This window comes from Pavona decussata, unplaced genomic scaffold (genome assembly GCF_977016875.1).
Source record: "Pavona decussata unplaced genomic scaffold, jaPavDecu1.1 SCAFFOLD_268, whole genome shotgun sequence".
Lineage (NCBI taxonomy): Eukaryota > Metazoa > Cnidaria > Anthozoa > Scleractinia > Agariciidae > Pavona > Pavona decussata.
The window spans coordinates 246,035-265,887 of record NW_028145670.1 but is presented as its reverse complement, the minus strand read 5'-3'; positions in this window follow the sequence as shown (position 1 = coordinate 265,887).

Sequence of the window (19,853 nt, the reverse complement as noted above, 5' to 3'; positions counted from 1 at the left end):
CAAAGTCGAATTGAATTGCTAATTTTACTTTTCAAATTATCTTTCATAGCTAGTACATAACTTCAAATTCAAATGTCTAGTTTTCCTTTACTCAAAATGTGCCAGTAGAGTAAAAATAAGCGTCTTTCGGCGAAGGAAAGTCAAGGTTTATGAGCTCTCGTTTATATTTCCCCTCTATATAAAAGGTCAAAGGTTGCTCTTAATTGCTGAAGTGACATGTTTTGAAAACGCTCTGAGAACTCACTGTTTAATTTACCCCAATTTCTTATTCGATCAATGTTTAGTTGAAATGATTATGTTTTCCCGGAGTGTAGTTTCGTGGGGCAAAGCGATGTACCAAAATGCTTTTTTTGTCCTTGAATTTAGCCAAAATTAGGTTGTTATAATCACCGGTAAAAAGGCGCAACTTAAAAAATTGGTCAAAGATTCATGTTTACGTTTTATTTAACTTTAACGCCGCTAGTCATCTAAGAAAATAAAATTGTTCCTTCTGTTGGGTTAATCTTTTCAAGAAAAGGCTCCTTGTATAAAAGGGAGCTTCTACAAAAGTGCCTACTTCGGCGTGATTTTAGCCCGCCTCCATGGGTAAAATCTTAAAAAAATTCCCCCAAAATAAATAAAGCTCTAAACAAAATGAAACTTATATTTTTAGAAGTAGTTCACTAAGCCCTTTATTTTGGCAAAGTTTGGGGAAATCGGTTTTTTCTATTTTGTATACGCTTAGTCGGTCCTTACAGCAAACCGTTCGTAATATCACTTTAAAAAAGGGACATTGGTCAACAGGTTATCACAACGTTGCTGCTTTTCATTGCCAGAAGATGTCCTAATTCAAATGTCCAAGCAGGACTATGATAGCAGGGCTAAGTCAGTGTGGGAAGACGACGTTTGCGGGACAGTTACTCGAACAAGCGGATTCTTTATTTGAACACCTATTCGTAAAATTGTATATTGCTATGGACAATGGCAGGAATGTTTTAGGGACACGGCATCACAAGTGACATATGTGGAGGGTATTCCCGAAGATTTTCCTAGTTTATTTCCTACAAACTACCGACCAGGAATACTCGTATTGGATTACCTAGTGAGAAATTGCAGCGATGACGAACAAGTTTTGGAGCTGTTTACTAAGGTGTCTCATCACTGTGATGCAACCTCTATCTATTTCACCTAAATCTTTTTCCACCTGAAAATTTCTCTCTCAGAGTATCTCTCTGAACGCTCACTACATCATTGCTTTTAACAACTCTCGCGATACGCTGGGTTTTCGGACTTTGGCTAAGCAAGCATTCGCAGGGAATGTAACTTACGTATGGTAAAGCTTCCAAGATGCCACGTCACACCCATTAAGTTACATTCCCGTACACCAAACATTGAATGGCTACGAACAAGGTTATTACCGACAACACATTCTTATCCCGTGTTTTACGAAGACAAGAAATGTCATAAAACAGAGGAACCACTACCGGTGGATTTCAGTTAACATGATGACTTCTTACAAGTCACGTCGCACACCGATAGGGGCAGGAAGGAATCAACGTGCTGGCAAAATGGTGTTACGCTCTGGTACCACTACCCGATCTAAAGAGGTCAGTAGAAAGCGTTTGAGAGCTTCCAATCAGTCAAGAGTCCAGCAACATTTACCCTTTCTTTGTAACTGTTTTAAGAGAAATGGAAAACAGCGGAAAGACATGATAGCACATGCGAACAAAGAGCAAATGGAAGCCATTGGTGAAATCGCTCTAAATCTCCTTAAAGGCAACATTGTGATACAAAAATTAATCATTTAAACGGTTGAAGCCACACAAGTCAAAGCTCCTCTATTTGACTCGCAAGAAACCGAGTCTTAAACGGAAAAAGGCAGTGCTGAATCAAAAGGGAGGATTTTTGTCAGCCCTTGCAAGTTTAATTGCTCCTCTTCCTATCGAGTTGTTAGGGAAAGTTTTCAAATGAAGCACGCGCAAAAGATGGTGATGGTGCCTGAGCATTTATTGCAAAGCATGGAAACAGAAAGCAGAACATCGGTCGACTACACCGGCTCAGCTTCCCACTCTGACACTTTTAGATCAAGACATGAAGCAGATCATGGACTCGTCTTTACCTGAATTTCATAACAAATTCAGGCCCATCATTCTCTTTAGAACGTGTTTGTAATAATCTATCATGTTTTTATTTATCATGCCTTTGGACGCATATGCTCAAAGGGAGCCTCCAGTGTATAAACCAAGAGAAACGGAGATGGACATGATGAAATAAAGATGAAAAAGAGCTGCAAAGATCTCTCTTGTCATCACTTATCAATCTTTTGTAGCCACAGTGCCCACGCTTATGGTGGAGGTGAAGCAGTAGCAGTTTGAAAAGTAGGTTGTCACTTGGTAGGATAACAGAGTTTCATAATTATTCCGGCAGCGCTTTAACGTCTTCATGTCGTCTCTGTGCTCGAAGTAGACCATTTTCGTCCGGTTTTGGGATCAATTTCTTGGCAATGGCAGAGGGTTCTAAGTGTAGTTGAGTTCACCTGAAGAGTTGGGTCTCAGACTCTTTTAATTCTTTAGCGGTCATAGGGCCTATCTTCGAATTCCTCTTTCTTGTCTTTTTAACGAAAAGATGGACGTAAACGAGTGTTCTCCTTATCTTTGGGAATGTCGAGCAGGTCTTAAGGAGTTGCATCCGTATTTGGGTTGTAACTCGTACTAGGAATCCCGCACTAGCGTAAACAGTTGCGCAGAAAAGTAATATGATCTGTCTTAAGTAACTGTTGAAGAATGGGATTATCTTCTGACTTGACTTTGCTCTAAAGAGTGCAACATTACCACCCTATATCAACGGCGCCAATGGCTGACGGAGCGAGTATTTAATGAGATTAAGGACAACAGCCTCCACAAATTACATGGCCTCTTGCCGCCACGTAATCTTAGTACCGTAGCTTTAAGAAGAAAGCGCGCTTTTAACGTACCTATTTGTAGAACAAATAGATTTAAGACTAGTTTTATCATGCATAACGCAGCTATTTTCTAATGGCTTTATCATATATCCGCGGCTGTTTTTTTTGTTTGTTTTTAGTTATACTATTATTTATTTATTTATAATAGTTTTTTTTCCATCCTTTCTCTTATTTTAGTATTATATATTGTACAGTCCGTAATCCAGCCTCTGGGCTGCAATGGATTTTTTAATAAAGCCATCTCTCTATCTCTCTCTATCTCTCTTATTTCTGCTAAGACTACTTTGTGTTTCATTTTCATTAAAACTTTAGCTTCTTTTCTTCGGTCTTCGGCTTCAATTTTGGCCAAGTTGGTTTCAGGTAATTACAGAGAAGAGGGTCCCTCTAACCAATCTGTTAGACGAGCCTTCGTTCCTCTGTTAAAAAAATTCATCTGGATTACTCTTTGACTTAGGCCCCATCAACACTAATGCCTTTTGAAAAGTATCTAACAACAGCAACAATAATTTATTTGAAAAAATAACAGAATAAATGGCTTGTTCACAGGATAACAGTAATAATAGTAAATGGAACAATTATTCAGCTAGTCCTATTTTTAAATTATCATAGGGATTTCAATATAGTCATGCTCTTTTTCCAGGACATCAAAAAGCAATTCGCGATGTACCATTTTGAATGTTTTAGAATAATATCCGTAGTATCCGTTAACAAGCTAACAAGCTACTCGTTTTGAAGCAGGAAACAGCATGAATTGGAAACAAACATAAAAAAATTCCCGCAAAGCAAATAAGTTACACGTTATCAGAAGGACATAATAGAAAGAGTCAATTTAAAATTACCAGCAAAGGTACAAAGCTATACGTTTTGAAGCGGGACATAGCATGAACGGTAAACAAACTTAAAGCCGCAATAAGAATACGATACGCAAAAACACGTATACGACACTAGGGTAAGATGAGATAATTCCTGTTGTTTGGTAAATTTCTATATTTTTCAATGAATAAAATGATGTAAACTCACGCAAAGTAGCTTAAGTTTAACAGAGAAATGGTAAGCGGAAGGTGCCCAAGAAACACAGAATTTCGGAGCTAAAAAAGTCCAATTGGCACAAACTGGTAGTAAAGAAAGTTCAACGTCTCAGCACGGACATTTCGCCTGGCCTTTTCGTCAGAAAAAAAAGTAACAAAAACCATCAAAAAAGGGTTAAGAGGGTATATTAGCAACAACAACCCTTGCACCTGAAAGCTGTAAAAGGTCATCGGCACTATTGCCGATGTTGCGATCATAATCTGACAATTTTTGACACGAGTTTCCTCATTGTTTTCTGCATTTTTAAATGAACCCGCGGACGATTAAGACACCAGTCCTTTGTCTGATTAACATAACTTGACCGGGATCAGCTCCGGGTTGAGCTAGTCCTCCCTTTATAGTATATAATAACGTTTCGTTTAAACAATATTATTTTGGTGTGTTGGTCTCGTCTCGGGTACTTGTTAGCCTGGCCTCGTGCAGTGCCCTTGGGTACACATCGCTTAACTCTTTGTTGGTACTTTACTGACGGAAACACCATTACTTTCATGGCCCTTTTAAAATAAATTTAGTAATTGTAACTGCATAAAAGTTAATTCTTGTGACAGTTCTTCAAAGCGGGAAAATTAATTCTGATTATGCATTTGTTTACTTCTTGATGTACACAGGTTACTTGGAAGTAGTAAAATAACTCAACTTCCGGAAATAATATTTCCCGGACTGACGTTGAATGCTAAACGTATATTAGTTGTTATGGTTGTGGGATTTGTTTATTTCTGTTGTATTGTAAATTGCTATATTTGTCAATGAGAAAATGATGTAATTTCATGACATCATACTCTTGACTAGCTGGCTGCATAATTTGTCTGAACCAGGTGGGATATTTCATTAACCTGTTTATTCAAAGCAACAAAATAACTCAACAGGCGAAAAATTTATTTTCCGAACTGACAAGTCTGATAAAATTGTAAGTTATTTCGTACAAGTTATCATGGTTGTGGGATATCTTTATTTCTGTTTCCTTGAAAATTTCAATATTTGTCAATGAAGAATGACGTAAACTCAATAACAGAAAATTTAGTTATTGTAATTAAGTACATACAAATTAATTCTGGTGACAGTTCTTCAAAGCGGGAATATTGGTTCTAATCATGCATTTGTTTACTTTTTGGTGTCCACAGGTCTCTTGGAAGCAACAAAATAACTCAACTGCCGGAAAAGTTATTTTATGGACTGACAAGTCTTGCAACGTTGTAAGTTTTTTCGTACAAGTTGTCAGCGTTGTGGAATTTGTTTATTTCTGTTGCCTTGAAAATTTCTTTATTTGTCAATTATGAATGATGTTAACTCAACAAGACGAAATCTAGCTATTGTAACTACATACAAGTTAATTCTTGTGACAATTCTTCAAAGCGGGAACATTGGTTCTGATTATACATTTGTTTACTTTTTGGTGTCCACAGGGAACTTCAAAGCAACAAAATAACCCAACTACCGAAACATTTATTTTCCGGACTGACAAGTCTGATAGAATTGTAATTTTTTTCGTACAATTTGTCGTGGTTGTGGGATTTGTTTATTTCTGCCGTCCCCTAAATTGCTTTATTTGTTAATGACGTAATGATTTAATTTCATGAATATGAAGACATCAAACTCTTAGTTTTCAGGCTGCATAATTTGTCTGAACGAGGTATGATATTTCATTGACCTTTTTAGTCCTGTAGTTGCAAATATAAAGCACACGCACTGGTGTTTTTGAGCTTGTCGCACAGACTATACAATATTGACAATTCAACTTCTATAATTAAGAGTGCCTGACTGTAACTTTCGAGAATCGCTGGCCAAGCTTGAAAAATCGAAACTCCTGATAATTTGCCTGAAGTTTACTTTTGGGGAACTATCTTCGAAAATATTATTTGAATGTTCTGGAAATTTTTAGTTTTCGAGAATTTTGGAGAAAACGAAATAACGGGTTTTGCCTCATTAATTATGCAAAAATCTCACTCAAAATTAGCCAAGTTCAATACGCTTGTGTTGAAACAGTACGCAACGCTAGAAAGCGAGGTCGGTTTTGAATACGAGCATAACTCACCTACTTTCTATCAATGGGACCTATGTAAACGTTTGTAGAACTTTGGAGGGTTTTATGGCTCTTTGAAAAATTGACATTTTGAGGACTTAGCGATGAGGCGAAAATTGAGTAAGTTTGAAGGTTTAAAATGCATCTTGGTATGTCAGGTATCGACTCGAGAGGAACATTGTGATAAAGCTTGGGTCTTCGTCTTAAATAATACGAAATAAAAAATCTGGGCAATCAATGCACGCGCTGACGAAAACCAAAGTTAGTGAGGCTTCGTTAACAAATTTGCATAATTCGCAACTGTTGAGAAAATGCTATGTTGTGGCGACTCGGTGAAAACATTGACCCAGGCTATCTTCAAATGGTTATTTTACCCCACATTGCAATTGTCTGTTTCTCTTTCTTGTTTAATAACGTGGTAGAAAAGGTCTGGAAAAAAATGCGTGATCGGAAACGAAAATATTCGTCAAATTCTGGTGGGAAATTTGCATAATGCAAATCTTCCAATAAATCTTTCTGCAAAGGAATCTGATTGGGAAGGTTTCGTTAAGAGACCATTTGACCGAAACACCCCACATATAAGGAGTCAAAACAACGTTTAATAATTCGATTTTAACCAATTATTGTCGAATCTTAACCTTTAAATTAATTCTTGGTTTTCACGTGACGTCATAAAAAACTGAAATTCATAACAAAACGCAATTTTGGGTTTTTATCTTCATCACGTGAAAGAAAATATAAATTTCAATCGGCTTGCTTGTTTTCAGCAGGATAGCATTCTTCGTTTTGAGAATAGAGCAGTTTGAATTTTAGATTTTTGCGTACTGCATGACAGAAGGATTCAGCTGCTCTAAACATGTCACGTACATGAAAACATCGATTTGCCTCGTGCTTTTTAGGTCTGATCAGCTAACATGTAATAGAAACGTCTATGTCAATGTGTGAAAGTTCAGCAGAGAGAAGAAAGGCTTCGAAATAGCCAAAGTGAACTCCAGATGTTTTTGCTGGTTTCCGGCCGCCATGTTGGTGGCTATGTTGGTGTCCACCAACATGGCGTCCCATACTAAACTCTGTAATTTTCCGTGGTACATTTTCTCGAATATTAAACTCGATTATGAGATATCGCACAGCCCCGTGGCTTTCACAACTTGTTCATGTATCACTCTTCTCCAAAATATCAATTTCTTGACTTTATCTATTGAATGGTTGAGGATTTAATATTTTTACTTGCGTGACGATGTGTGAGGTGAAAACCACCAATAGTGCTAAACTGATACTCGCTATTGCGTTACCTGCGTCACGTCAGTAGCTGTCGATAAGTCTTAGAATATAATGCCCACAAACCAACTTGTGCTGCGAAATTGCCAATCACAACAACTAGAAAAAAAGACCTTTATTTACTGGCATATGAGTGGTTTTGATAAAAATAAAACGTTCGCATGACACTTGAATCACGTTTAAAAGATACATGCTTGTCAAATGAGATGCGAAAGTTGGACACGGTCGGTCAAAGTGAATATTTTTAAGTGAATATTTTTAAGTAAATCAAGTTTGTTTACTGGAATGCATGCTTTTTCAAATAGCTAGTCCAACCTTCTTCAGTGGCCTTGGTCAGTTAAAAAAACTCTCAATTCGTGTTGTTTGATACTGTACCTTCGCAAGTGACTGAAAAACAATGTCAGCCGGCACGCCATATTTTAACGTAATTACTGGTATGAAATATCACATATGCACGGATACACGCTTCAAAAAACCTGTGTGCCAATTTCCGTTTAACAAAATAATAGCCTACCTACAGTCCACATTGGCTGTAGGGCATGCATTTATCTTTGTCGAATGTCAACAACAGAAACACGGGTATCTCAGTGACACTGTATACACGCAATGTCTACTGCATACATCACAGGTAGCCGAAGCTCTATGACCTTTGTTTGACCTTTATATTTTGATGTCGCGATGAGCCTTACGCAATGGCGTAAATTATAAGGGTGTGTACGGGAATTTACGAACGTGTTTTGGAGTCGAAAGTAAAGGGCATGAATTGAACAAAAATTGCTTACCTTGTCTCCTTGATCTCTTGCCAGTGTTTGTGCGCCATATTTTGGCCATTTTAGTACGATTCCAGTGGGTTTTTAAAGGTTTGCTGAAAATTTTCCTCTCTCTATACGATATCCCACTATAGATATATATATCCCCAAAATCGCGTTCACTTTGGTAGCAATTGTATTCTTTGAAATAAATTGCAACGTTAACAACGCAGTCATTATAAAACACGAGTCGCAGACGAAGAACTGCGGACCACGGGGTGGGCATAAAGTTTGTATTAGGATAGGAGGACTATGGACTACGGACTATGGACTGACTGCACGCCCTACAGTTTACATTGGCTGTAGGGCATGCATTTATCTTTGTCGAATGTCAACAACAGAAACACGGGTATCTCAGTGACACTGTATACACGAAATGTCTACTGCATACATGTCTATGTACGACATCTAGATGATTGTGCACGTGGGCTCATTGGCTGATCACGATCATGATCATCAAACATCCTTTTGCGAATTTAATCACGCCAGTTTTCACCATATCGAACCCTGAGATGAATGCTTAAAACTAAAATGACCACTCTCTTCAGCGCGTATTAAAAATCCAGCTGTTTCGCTGAAATAAAGCAAGATTTTATGTTTGCACTGTCGATCCTCACTATTTTATTCCAAGTCCTTGTTTTGTTTCTTAAAAAAAAAAAAACAATAAAGGGACAAAAACAACTACCGAAACTTGATTTGATACATATTAAACTTACTGAGAATGAATACAAGAAAGATATGATTTTCAGACTTCAGTTCTCCTTTAAACCCAGTCCGTAGTCCGTAGTCCGTAGTCCGAAGTCCTCTGCTTACTTTAGTTTCTCTTTTATACCCAGTCCGTGGTCCACAGTCCTTTGTCCGCGACTCAGACTTTATACTGACCTCATTGTTGACGTTGCAACGAAAACTATTGGGGACATATATAGCAGAATATAGAGCGAGGAAAATGTTCAGCAAACCTTTAAATATCCACTGGAATCGTACTAAAATGGCCAAAATATGGCGCACAAACACTGGCAAGAGATCAAGGAGACAAGGTAAGCAATTTTTGTTCAACTTATGCCCTTTATTTTCGACTCCAAAACACGTTCGTAAATTCTCATACAAACCCTTATAATTTACGCCATTGCGTAAGGCTCATCGTGACATCAAAATATAAAGGTCAAACAAAGGTCATAGAGCTTCGGCTACCTGTGATGTATGCAGTAGACATTGCGTGTATACAGTGTCACTGAGATACCCGTGTTTCTGTTGTTGACATTCGACAAAGATAAATGCATGCCCTACAGCCAATGTGGACTGTAGGTAGGCTATTATTTTGTTAAACGGAAATTGGCACAGGTTTTGAAGCGTGTATCCGTGCATGTGTGATATTTCATACCAGTAATTACGTTAAAATATGGCGTGCCAGCTGACATTGTTTTTCAGTAACTTGCGAAGGTACAGTATCAAACAACAAGAACAGAGAGTTTTTTTGACTGACCCAATTCTGAGTGATCATTATTTGGAAGGCCACTGAAGAAGGTTGGACTAGCTATTTGAAAAAGCATGCATTCCAGTAAACAAACTTGATTTAATTAAAAATATTCACTTTGACCAACCCTATGTCCAACTTTCTCATCTCACTTGACAAGCATGTATCCTTTAAACGTGATTCAAGTGTCATGTGAACGTTTTATTTTTATCAAAACCACTCATATGCCAGTAAATAAAGATCTTTTTTTCTAGTTGTTGTAATTGACAATTTCGCAGCACAAGTTGGTTTGTGGGCATTATATTCTAAGACTTATCGACAGCTACTGACGTGACGCAGGTAACGCAATAGCGAGTATCAGTTTGGCACTATTAATTTAAAGGTTAAGATTCGACAATAATTGGTTAAAATCGAATTATTAAACGTTGTTTTGACTCCTTATATGTGGGGTGTTTCGGTCAAATGGTCTCTTAACGAAACCTTCCCAATCAGATTCCTTTGCAGAAAGATTTATTGGAAGATTTGCATTATGCAAATTTCCCACCAGAATTTGACGAATATTTTCTTTTCCGACCACGCATTTTTTTTCCAGACCTTTTCTACCACGTTATTAAACAAGAAAGAGAAACAGACAATTGCAATGTGGGGTAAAATAACCATTTGAAGATAGCCTGGGTCAATGTTTTCACCGAGTCGCCACAACATAGCATTTTCTCAACAGTTGCGAATTATGCAAATTTGTTAACGAAGCCTCGCTAACTTTGGTTTTCGTCAGCGCGTGCATTGATTGCCCAGATTTTTTATTTCGTATTATTTAAGACGAAGACCCAAGCTTTATCACAATGTTCCTCTCGAGTCGATACCTGACATACCAAGATGCATTTTAAACCTTCAAACTTACTCAATTTTCGCCTCATCGCTAAGTCCTCAAAATGTCAATTTTTCAAAGAGCCATAAAACCCTCCAAAGTTCTACAAACGTTTACATAGGTCCCATTGATAGAAAGTAGGTGAGTTATGCTCGTATTCAAAGCCGACCTCGCTTTCTAGCGTTGTGTACTGTTTCAACACAAGCGTATTGAACTTGGCTAATTTTGAGTGAGATTTTTGCATAATTAATGAGGCAAAACCCGTTATTTCGTTTTCTCCAAAATTCTCGAAAACTAAAAATTTCCAGAACATTCAAATAATATTTTCGAAGATAGTTCCCCAAAAGTAAACTTCAGGCAAATTAGCAGGAGTTTCGATTTTTCAAGCTTGGCCAGCGATTCTCGAAAGTTACAGTCAGGCACTCTTAAATACCTGCGGCTTGGCCCGGTCAAAGATACATACCCACTAAGCTTCAATAGCAACTTGTTATGGCATGGTAAAGCGTGTTTTAAGACATTCTGGGTGACATAATTTTTATAATTGTTATCTTGAGACAATTGAAGAGATTTAAAATCAACTCCACACAACAAGACGTAATAGAATAAATTAATTTCTCGGCCAGAGTTGAAACAGAAGTAGAATTGATTTTGGCAAGAAATCGTTTTTTTTTGTTTTGTTTCAAAAGCCAACAAATTTATTGGAGAGGGCTGTCTGCCCTGTTAATCGTGCCAGGTTTAGCATAAAAGTAATTTTTGCTCCATACCGGAGGTTGTTTCGGGTCACTCTGAAGCAGCTGTGGAAAGAAGCCGCATTGGAAAAGGAATATATTTTTTTGCTAATCTATGAAGTTATTAGAATTTTTAAAACAGCACGTCCCAGTTGGCTCAGGTAATAACCAGTTGTAAGGCGTACTACCAAGCAGAAACTGTATCCAATAAGTTTTGTTCTCTCTTCATTCTGGTAATACCAAAATATATGACCATATATGAAAGAAATCATTTATTTGACCGACGGAATATATTGATTAATGTTGGTGAAGGTCATTTTGTTACTTATCTCTCCATTCTGTTGTCCAATCCAATTATTATAACAAAATTTATATCATGACTCCCTTGTATTATGGATTGCGCTTTAATTATATAAGCCAATATTCCGATTTTTGTTTAAAATAATTCATTACAGCTTCGCAAAAAAAAAGGGATGGTAAACTTCATGGATTGGGATAAAAATATACTCCTTTCCACAGCTGCTTCATAGTGACCCGAAACTGACTTCCGGGATGGTGCAAAAATTACTTTTTAACTATGAGGATAAGCTGGACAGATAGTCATTTCCAATAATTTCGTCGCCTTTCGAAAGCACGCATTCTTGCCAAAATCAATTCTACTTTTGTTCCAACTCCGGAAAGTTTTCAAGGTCTTAGTTGTAATGTTTTGCATGCTTGTTACACTGCGTGACGGAAGTTGAGGAGCTAGTGTATTCGTCTGCGCGGCAAAACCTACCGACAATAGTCAAAAACGAACAAGACACCGTTGTTTTGTATGTCTGTGAAATTGCCCTACAATAAACTCTGGTTTAAAAGTTTCAGAGATATGGATAGGTAGATTTGTGTATTTAGAGAACGATGCAATATTTGCTTTTCGTGGGAACAGTTACTTCCGATTGGCTATCGAAGGATGATAAAGCTTCTCTCGTAAGTGTTTCAGGTTGTATTGATATCAGGTTATTTTCTATTTATTCAGCAAATGAATAAATCTGGCACATCAGATATTTTAAAGTATGACTTGTTTTAAATCAAGGGATGTAAATATCTATTTGTTTATATCGTGGTCAAGTCGTTCTTGCGTGACACTGCAGATAAGGGAGCGAGTGCCATTTAATTTTATCTCGTGGTTATTTTCGTGTTTTTTGGTTTGTTGTACCCGTGTAGACAATATTTAACATCAATATATTTTTTAAACGTTTTAAGGGTAAAAAATAGTTTAAAGCCTTTTTTATACAATCTTTGTCCGAGAAGCCACTTTATTCTATTTCGCCTTGTTGTGTGGAGTTGTAGATTTCAATGGCGCTGAATTGTAATTTTGTCAAACTTTGATCGGAGTTCGTGCAAAAGTTCTGCTAGATCCTAAAGATTTAAATTCGTACACCTAAAAATCAATGACTGAACTGTCTTTTGTCAAAGTATCAGAGGATTTGAGAAACTGTCGGTCAGCTTTTTTTCTCGCTGAATTTGGATTATTTTAGACTTTTGCGTGATAGAGAATAGTATGTCTACTTCATCCGAGCTCAGTTCGCTTACAAACGAGCAGAGATGAAAATTATTGCTAGATTTTGACTGAGGAAGAATCATGGTGTTAAATTATAGTAAAGGAAGTTTTGCAGCTATGTAAACGTCTGTTAAGGGAGAAACTAAAAAGTGAAAAATTTCGAGTTCTCTCGAGAGTAGTATGGGTCGGATGGATGGACCAATTTTATTCATGTATTCAAATAGATTCAGGGGTCACCTGAACCGGTTTTAAGCGTAAGTTGATATGACATGCGGTTGATATAGGGAAGGGTTGAATGAGATGCAAGCCATCTAGGTATAAGACGGATTTAATGAGATGCAAGTGTATGTATGATTTGGAGTTTAGTATATTAAGTGTAGTGTGCTCTGGTGGTACGGTTCCGCCCAACCAGCCGGGTGGTATCGCAAATATATAGGGAAACAACAATGAAGACGGCGAGAACCAATGAGAAGCCACTGACGTCACGGTCAAACAAGTTGAAACAGGTTGTTAGACGAGAAAAACCAGGCCAAACCAGTTTTGAACGCTATTAAAATTCAAAATCGTCTCCTTAATATCACAGACTAGACAAACCTGTCAAACCGGTTTTTTAATCCGTCTCTGTTCAAATTAGCAGTCAATTAGCTGTAACACCCAGAAATGGACACGAGACAATATTTCATATAAACTCGACTAATTTTATTGAAAAACATGATCAATTATTACAAACACGTTCCAAAGAGAATGATGTCCTGAATGTTACATGACATCAGTCACTTTATCCATTCTAGCAAATTGTCTCTTAAACTTGGGTCTTTTCCCGTGTTTTGAGAACAGCTGACTGGACACTTGCGTCAAAGGATTAAACTACAGGGTTTATGAGCGAATTCTTAACTCTAAGTCATAAAACAGAGCGGTAGTCTTACCACAAATTGTGTCTACGTTTTTTGTTCACTTAAACAGTGCAAACAGAAATCAATTGCCGCCGCTTGCACTATTGCTGATTTATTTGCTAAACAAAATATAAATAAATAAAAAATATACACAGTTTGCGTTGTTTTCGTTCAACCGATTTCGCTGCCGCGTTACCCTCGTTTCTCTAAACTAATTTTCCGGAAAAGAAAATGTTGACAGCAGAAGGAACGCGAAAGCAGATTCGTGCGTTCACTATACACGATCTACTTTACAAAATTATCCGCACGTTACAACCTGCGGACTATTTACATTGAACTTAAGTTATGTTGTGCGCTTGGTAGCAATACGCGAGTCCTAAACAATTCAAAAGAACGCAAAAAAATCCTCTTTGTTAAACCCGCTTTAAATTAGTATCATTTCTCTAAACTAATTTTCCAGAAGGAAAATGTTGACAGCAAAAGGAAAGCGAAAACATGTCCTTGCGTTTACTATAGATGATTCACTCTACGAAATTATTTGCACTTCACAACGGACTTCTTATATTCAAATAAAAGTCATGTTGTTCGCTTTGCAACAATAGGTGAGTGCCAAACAATTGTAAAGAAAACAAAAAACGTAATTGATTAGCTTTGTGAACCCGGCTTTATAATTAAGCATGCAGCTAAAATTATGTTAACGAAATTGACTTTATCACTACATGACTGCTAAGAAACAGTCTAAAATGTCTTCCAAAGAGGAACGCTTCAAAAGAAAAATATAACGCGAATAGCACTGCATTTATATTTAAAGAAAGTAACATTCAATTCACATTGAAACTATAAATATATAGGCGAACTCCTTCAGAATGAATGGTTAACATATTCAAATCAAAATGGTGCGCTCTGAATAATTTTGCCTTTTGACAATACCCACAAACATCCGTGAAATCGATTTCACGTAACTGTAATAACGCAAACCAAATGCGACTAGTCGAAATGTTTGAGAAACAACTAGAAGAAGAGAGAGAAATTTGTCGTTTACGCGCACTCTGTTCTTTCTTTGAGAAATGAACATCGTCGTATGTACACAAAACTTTGAAAAATAAACAACAAGTTCAGTTTTGTTTGGTTCGCAAAACCTAAAGTAAAACGATGCAATTGAAAGCGCAAATTTCTTCGAGCAGTAAGAAGAAGCGCTTTCACTTCGTTCGAATAACGAACTCCCACGCGCAGAACTAATAAACTACGGTGTCAACTTAAAAAAGCGTCGTCCTCGCAAACATCATTGAGAACATAACAATTAACAAAACCTTTTCAGTACGCATAAAGTTTTCGAGCATATTTACGCGTGCTCTGTTCTTTCTTTGAGAAATGAACAGCGTCGTATGCACACAAAACTTTGAGAAACGAACAATTTTAGTTCTGTTTGTTCGTAAAACCTAAAGTAAAATTAAAATAAACAACAAGTTTAGTTTTGTTTGGTTTGTAAAACCTAAAGTAAAACGATGCATTTGAAAGCGCGAATTTCTTCGAGCAGTAAGAAGAAGCGATTTCACTACGTTCGAATAACGAACTCCCACGCGCAGAACTAATAAACTACGGTGTCAACTTAAAACAGCGTCGTTCCTCGCAAACATGACTGAGAACATAACAATTAACAAAACCGCTTCAGTACGCATAAAGTTTTCGGTTCCAAACGATTCCACGCATTCGCGTCTTCTACAGAACATTTTACTCGTAAAGAATCTACAAGGTGCTAGTGCATGCCTTCATAATGGGACGCATTGATTATTGTAATAGTCTCCTCTATGGTTTACTGACCACTCATATTAATAAGCTGCAACGCGTGCAAAATGCAGCCGCCAGGCTGATTTGTTCAACTCCACGCTTTAGCCATGTTACTCCCGTGTTAATTTCTTTACATTGGCTACCAGTCAAATTTAGAATTGATTTTAAGATTTTAATAATTACTTTTAAAGCCATACATGGCCAAGCACCTGACTACATTTGTAATCTCGTTAATGTTAGGAATTTTTCCACGTATGGTCTTCGCTCAAATTCTGAACTTTTATTAGTACCACCATCCACGAAAACGAAGAAGACACTCGGTGACAGGGCTTTTACTGCTGCTGCACCATCACTGTGGAATAAACTGCCGAGCGCAACAAGGGACGAGGATGATCTCACACGTTTTAAGTCCAAATTGAAGACATTTTTATTTAGAGTTGCTTACAATACGATGTAAGGACTGTAAGAATTGTAAATAACTATTTTCAATTAATTATTTTTTTATTTTTTATTTTTTATTTTTTATACATACAATTTGTTAGGCGCATTTGATCATATACACATGCAAATTTGCGCCATACAAATATTAATTATTATTATTATTATAATTCTTATTATTATTATTATTATTATTATTCTTAAGTAACCGCGTTCAATACTCTCTTTGAAAATGTAGAAACTACTGCAAACTGAGAAGGTAACTAACATACATCAAGACGTTTGCAAATCTCACAGTAATCTTTGTTACATCAGCTTCAGATTTTCTTGGGGTTTTTCTCTCTTGCTTTAACTTCTTCTCATCAATGTCTTTCGCTTCGTCCACGGTGCAAATTCAAGTTTGCTAAATGCGATTTTAGTTCCGATTTAACTCTAAAACCTGGTAGGTTATTTTATTCCGGTTCGCATTGGTTGGAGGAGCAAAACAACAACAACAAAAAAAAACCCGGTTAACCGTAAACGCAAGTCAGAAGCGAGTATCTGTTCTTGCATACAAATGTGATTTTAAAAATGGTCATTTTGCTGACTCAGCTTTTTGCAGTAGAAAGAAGAAAAACAGGCAATAAAAAACAAGTTTGTCAAGCTAAACAAGTTAAAGAAGAATAAAGCAGCTGATAATGCAAAATATGATTGGTGGATTTCGATCCTACTTTTCTCTGGGACGTCCACAACCCGTTAATAAGAGGAGGGACTCATGCAGTGTGTGTTACAGTGAAGCCTGAGAGCCAAGACAAGGTGTCAAAGCAAGTACGATTCAAGGATAATGTTTCTCAAGCCGTGTTTAATACAACCAAAGGGACTAAGCGCTGTATTGAAGAGGTGGAATCATGCCCGTTAACTGAAGAAAGCGAGGTTGCTGGCCGCGCTTCGGAATTTCAAATAATCCAACGACAACAAAAGCAAGCCTTACATGAATATCATATCAACAAAAGAAAGAGAAGTAAGCTACACATGCGTGATGACATTCTCGAAATCTTCTGAGCTACGTACGAAGACGAAGCGTGGACGAGACTGATTGGCATAGCTGACAGCCCTGTTACCAATGAAGATGTCGATACCTTTGCAGTACAAGCCATCACCTCTTTGAATAAAAGTGAAATAATTAAAAGATGGCCAAAAGGATTGATGACTGTACAGGAATTAACAGACTCTTCTGATACTGAACTCTTGGACGATTTACAACTATCCCCCAATGGTACTAGGTCACCGTAACTTCAGTTTGATGTGGTTTCAGAGGCCTTGGCAGAACTGGAATCCATGCATCCTGAACTTTTTGAAAATTTGCCATTACCTGAAAATGAAACGGAAGATGGCATCTCAACCCTGAACAATGAATTGACGGATGACGAAATGGTAGAGTCTATGGAACAGTGGGAAAAGGAAATGAATGACGCTTTCGATTTCTACGATTATTTGCTGGAGAATGAAGTAAGAACATTTCTTTAACGTTAACACAGGTACTTGTTGTTCTATTTTTCTGCAAGTACAACTACTGATTATTATACCATAACGTTACTGCACTGCTTTTCTGCAAGTAACAGTTCTGAGCAATCATGCCATAACATTACTGTCCCATGTTCCTGCAAGTAAAACTACTAATTATTAAACCGTATCGTTACTGCACTATTTTTCTGCAAGTAACAGTTCTGACAATTATGCCATAACGTTACTGTTCCATGTTCCTACAAGTATAACTACTGATTATTGTACCATAACGTTACTACACTACTTTTCTGCAAGTAATAGTGCTGATAAATATGCGATAACGTTAGTTCCATGTTACTGCAAGTACAACTACTGATTATTATGCAATTTGAGTTCTCTGATGTAACTTACGGTAAAATTTCTTTTGTTCACAGTTAAAAGATGTAGAATGTTTGTTGGCTGAGGAGCAGGTTGGGGCTGGAAGCAATCTGTGGACCTCTGGACAGTACTATACCCTGCGTGAAGTGGCCTCCCAAAACGTACGGAGATTTAATACCACCGCTACTATCTATCTCCTTACCTTTAATCCGCAATCTGAGGAACTCCTGTTACTTGATCAGCGTGACAACATTTTCGATCCCCTTGTAGACGAGATGACGTCAGGTATGGCCGACAGTGATCTTGTACGAGTTCCTAGACAGCAAACATTCTCTCCTTTGCATCAAAAACAAAGATTTTCTGTGTCTCGCCCGTGCTTTAGTGACTGATATCGCTCGACAAGAGAAACATCCTAAATGGAATTCAATCCGTCAAGGACGCAAACAACAGCAACTCCTCGCTCAAAGATTGCATCAAAAGGCTGGTGTCCCAGAGGGTCTCTGCGGGTTAACAGAAGTGGCCTAATTTCAAAACGTAATTGAAGATTACCAAATCATTGTCCTGTCTGCTAAACATTTCAACGCCATTGTCTACGAAGGACCACGCCGAGAAAAACAAATTTACCTATATCATCACGAAAATCGCTTTGACGTCATCACTTCTGTCTCTAGCTTCTTGGGAAGAAGCTAGTGGTGTTTGGAATGCAGGAAAGGATATGATACCAAAACGAAACACCGTTGTAGTAAGGTATGCAAATGTTGCTTTACTGAGGGATGTCAAGGGATTACCCAGAAAGCACCGTGGCGAGAGTGTGGAGCCTGTCACACAATGTTCGCTGGAGATGAATGCTATGCCAACCACTGCCGACCCAACAAAGAGGGCCAATCTGTCTGTCAAAAGTTCTACAAATGTAAAAAATGTAACAAAGTCTTGTCACACCAAAAGAGGAAACCAGAAGATCACATGTGTGGAGAAAAGATGTGATGGAATTGTGCAGAGTTTGTTGACCCAAATAGGCACCGATGCTAGCTGAAACCGATTGCCAATCAAGAAGAAGATTCAGGTGAAGCACATGAAGCACAGTCAAAACGGAAGAAAAATAACAAAGGGCAAAGAAAAAGAAGACGGATTTCTGAAGAGATGATAAGCGATGAAGTTGAAGACGAAGACAGAGAAGAAGAGGAAGGGCAGGAATATTTATTCTTTGACATAGAATCACGCTAAGACGAGGGGAGACATATTGCCAATCTGCTCATCGTGCAAGATGAAACAGGGTTTGAGATGGTCTTTAAAGGAGATAATTGCGTTGACCAATTCGGTACGTGGTTGTTGGATGGAACCCAACAAGGTGCTATCGTCATTTCGCATAATTTTTTAACCATGTGTGCACATGTCTGCAACCCTAATGAACAGCCCACCTTCCTGGACAATCCACACTTCATCAAACGAGATGCGAAAACAAAAACAATACATACAGTTAACTTAAAGAGCAGCAACATTGCCATATGGTTATCGCTGACTCTGCCGTCCCATACTTGAGCCTGCAATCTGAAATGGTGACGCTGTGGAGGATAGGGCTGGCTATAAGAGGAGGTTTGGAGGTCATCTACAGCTCATTACACATTGAACAGTGAACATGAACAGACTGTATTTTTTCCTGGTGCGTGGCTGCGCTCAAACAACACTTGTAGAACTTACCTCTTTGCCAATCGTTTCCTCTCACCATTGGTTGGATGTTTTTAAAGAAATAGGTAAAATGCACTGGGGTAGGCTGCTGAGCTTTTATGATTATATGGCTCGAAGCAACGCACCTCTGAGAGAACAATATGCATTTCACCTAATATTATGTGATACGTATTCATCGCATTATCCTACTCTCTGGTGGATGATTCGACAAATAATAAAGACTCCTTGGCTAATGTTAAGGAAAAGGATAAAAGGCGGACGGAAAAAGTTATATTGGTCATTCGTAAGACAACCATGGGCAATGCTACAAGTCGCCTTTGAAGAAGTTCAACTCCTACCATGGCTTTAAATGATATATGTCAGAGGATGCGCTGTTTAGTTGTATGTTGCGTGGTCAAGTACACATCGATTTAAGAGATGCGACAGAAGAACACGCAG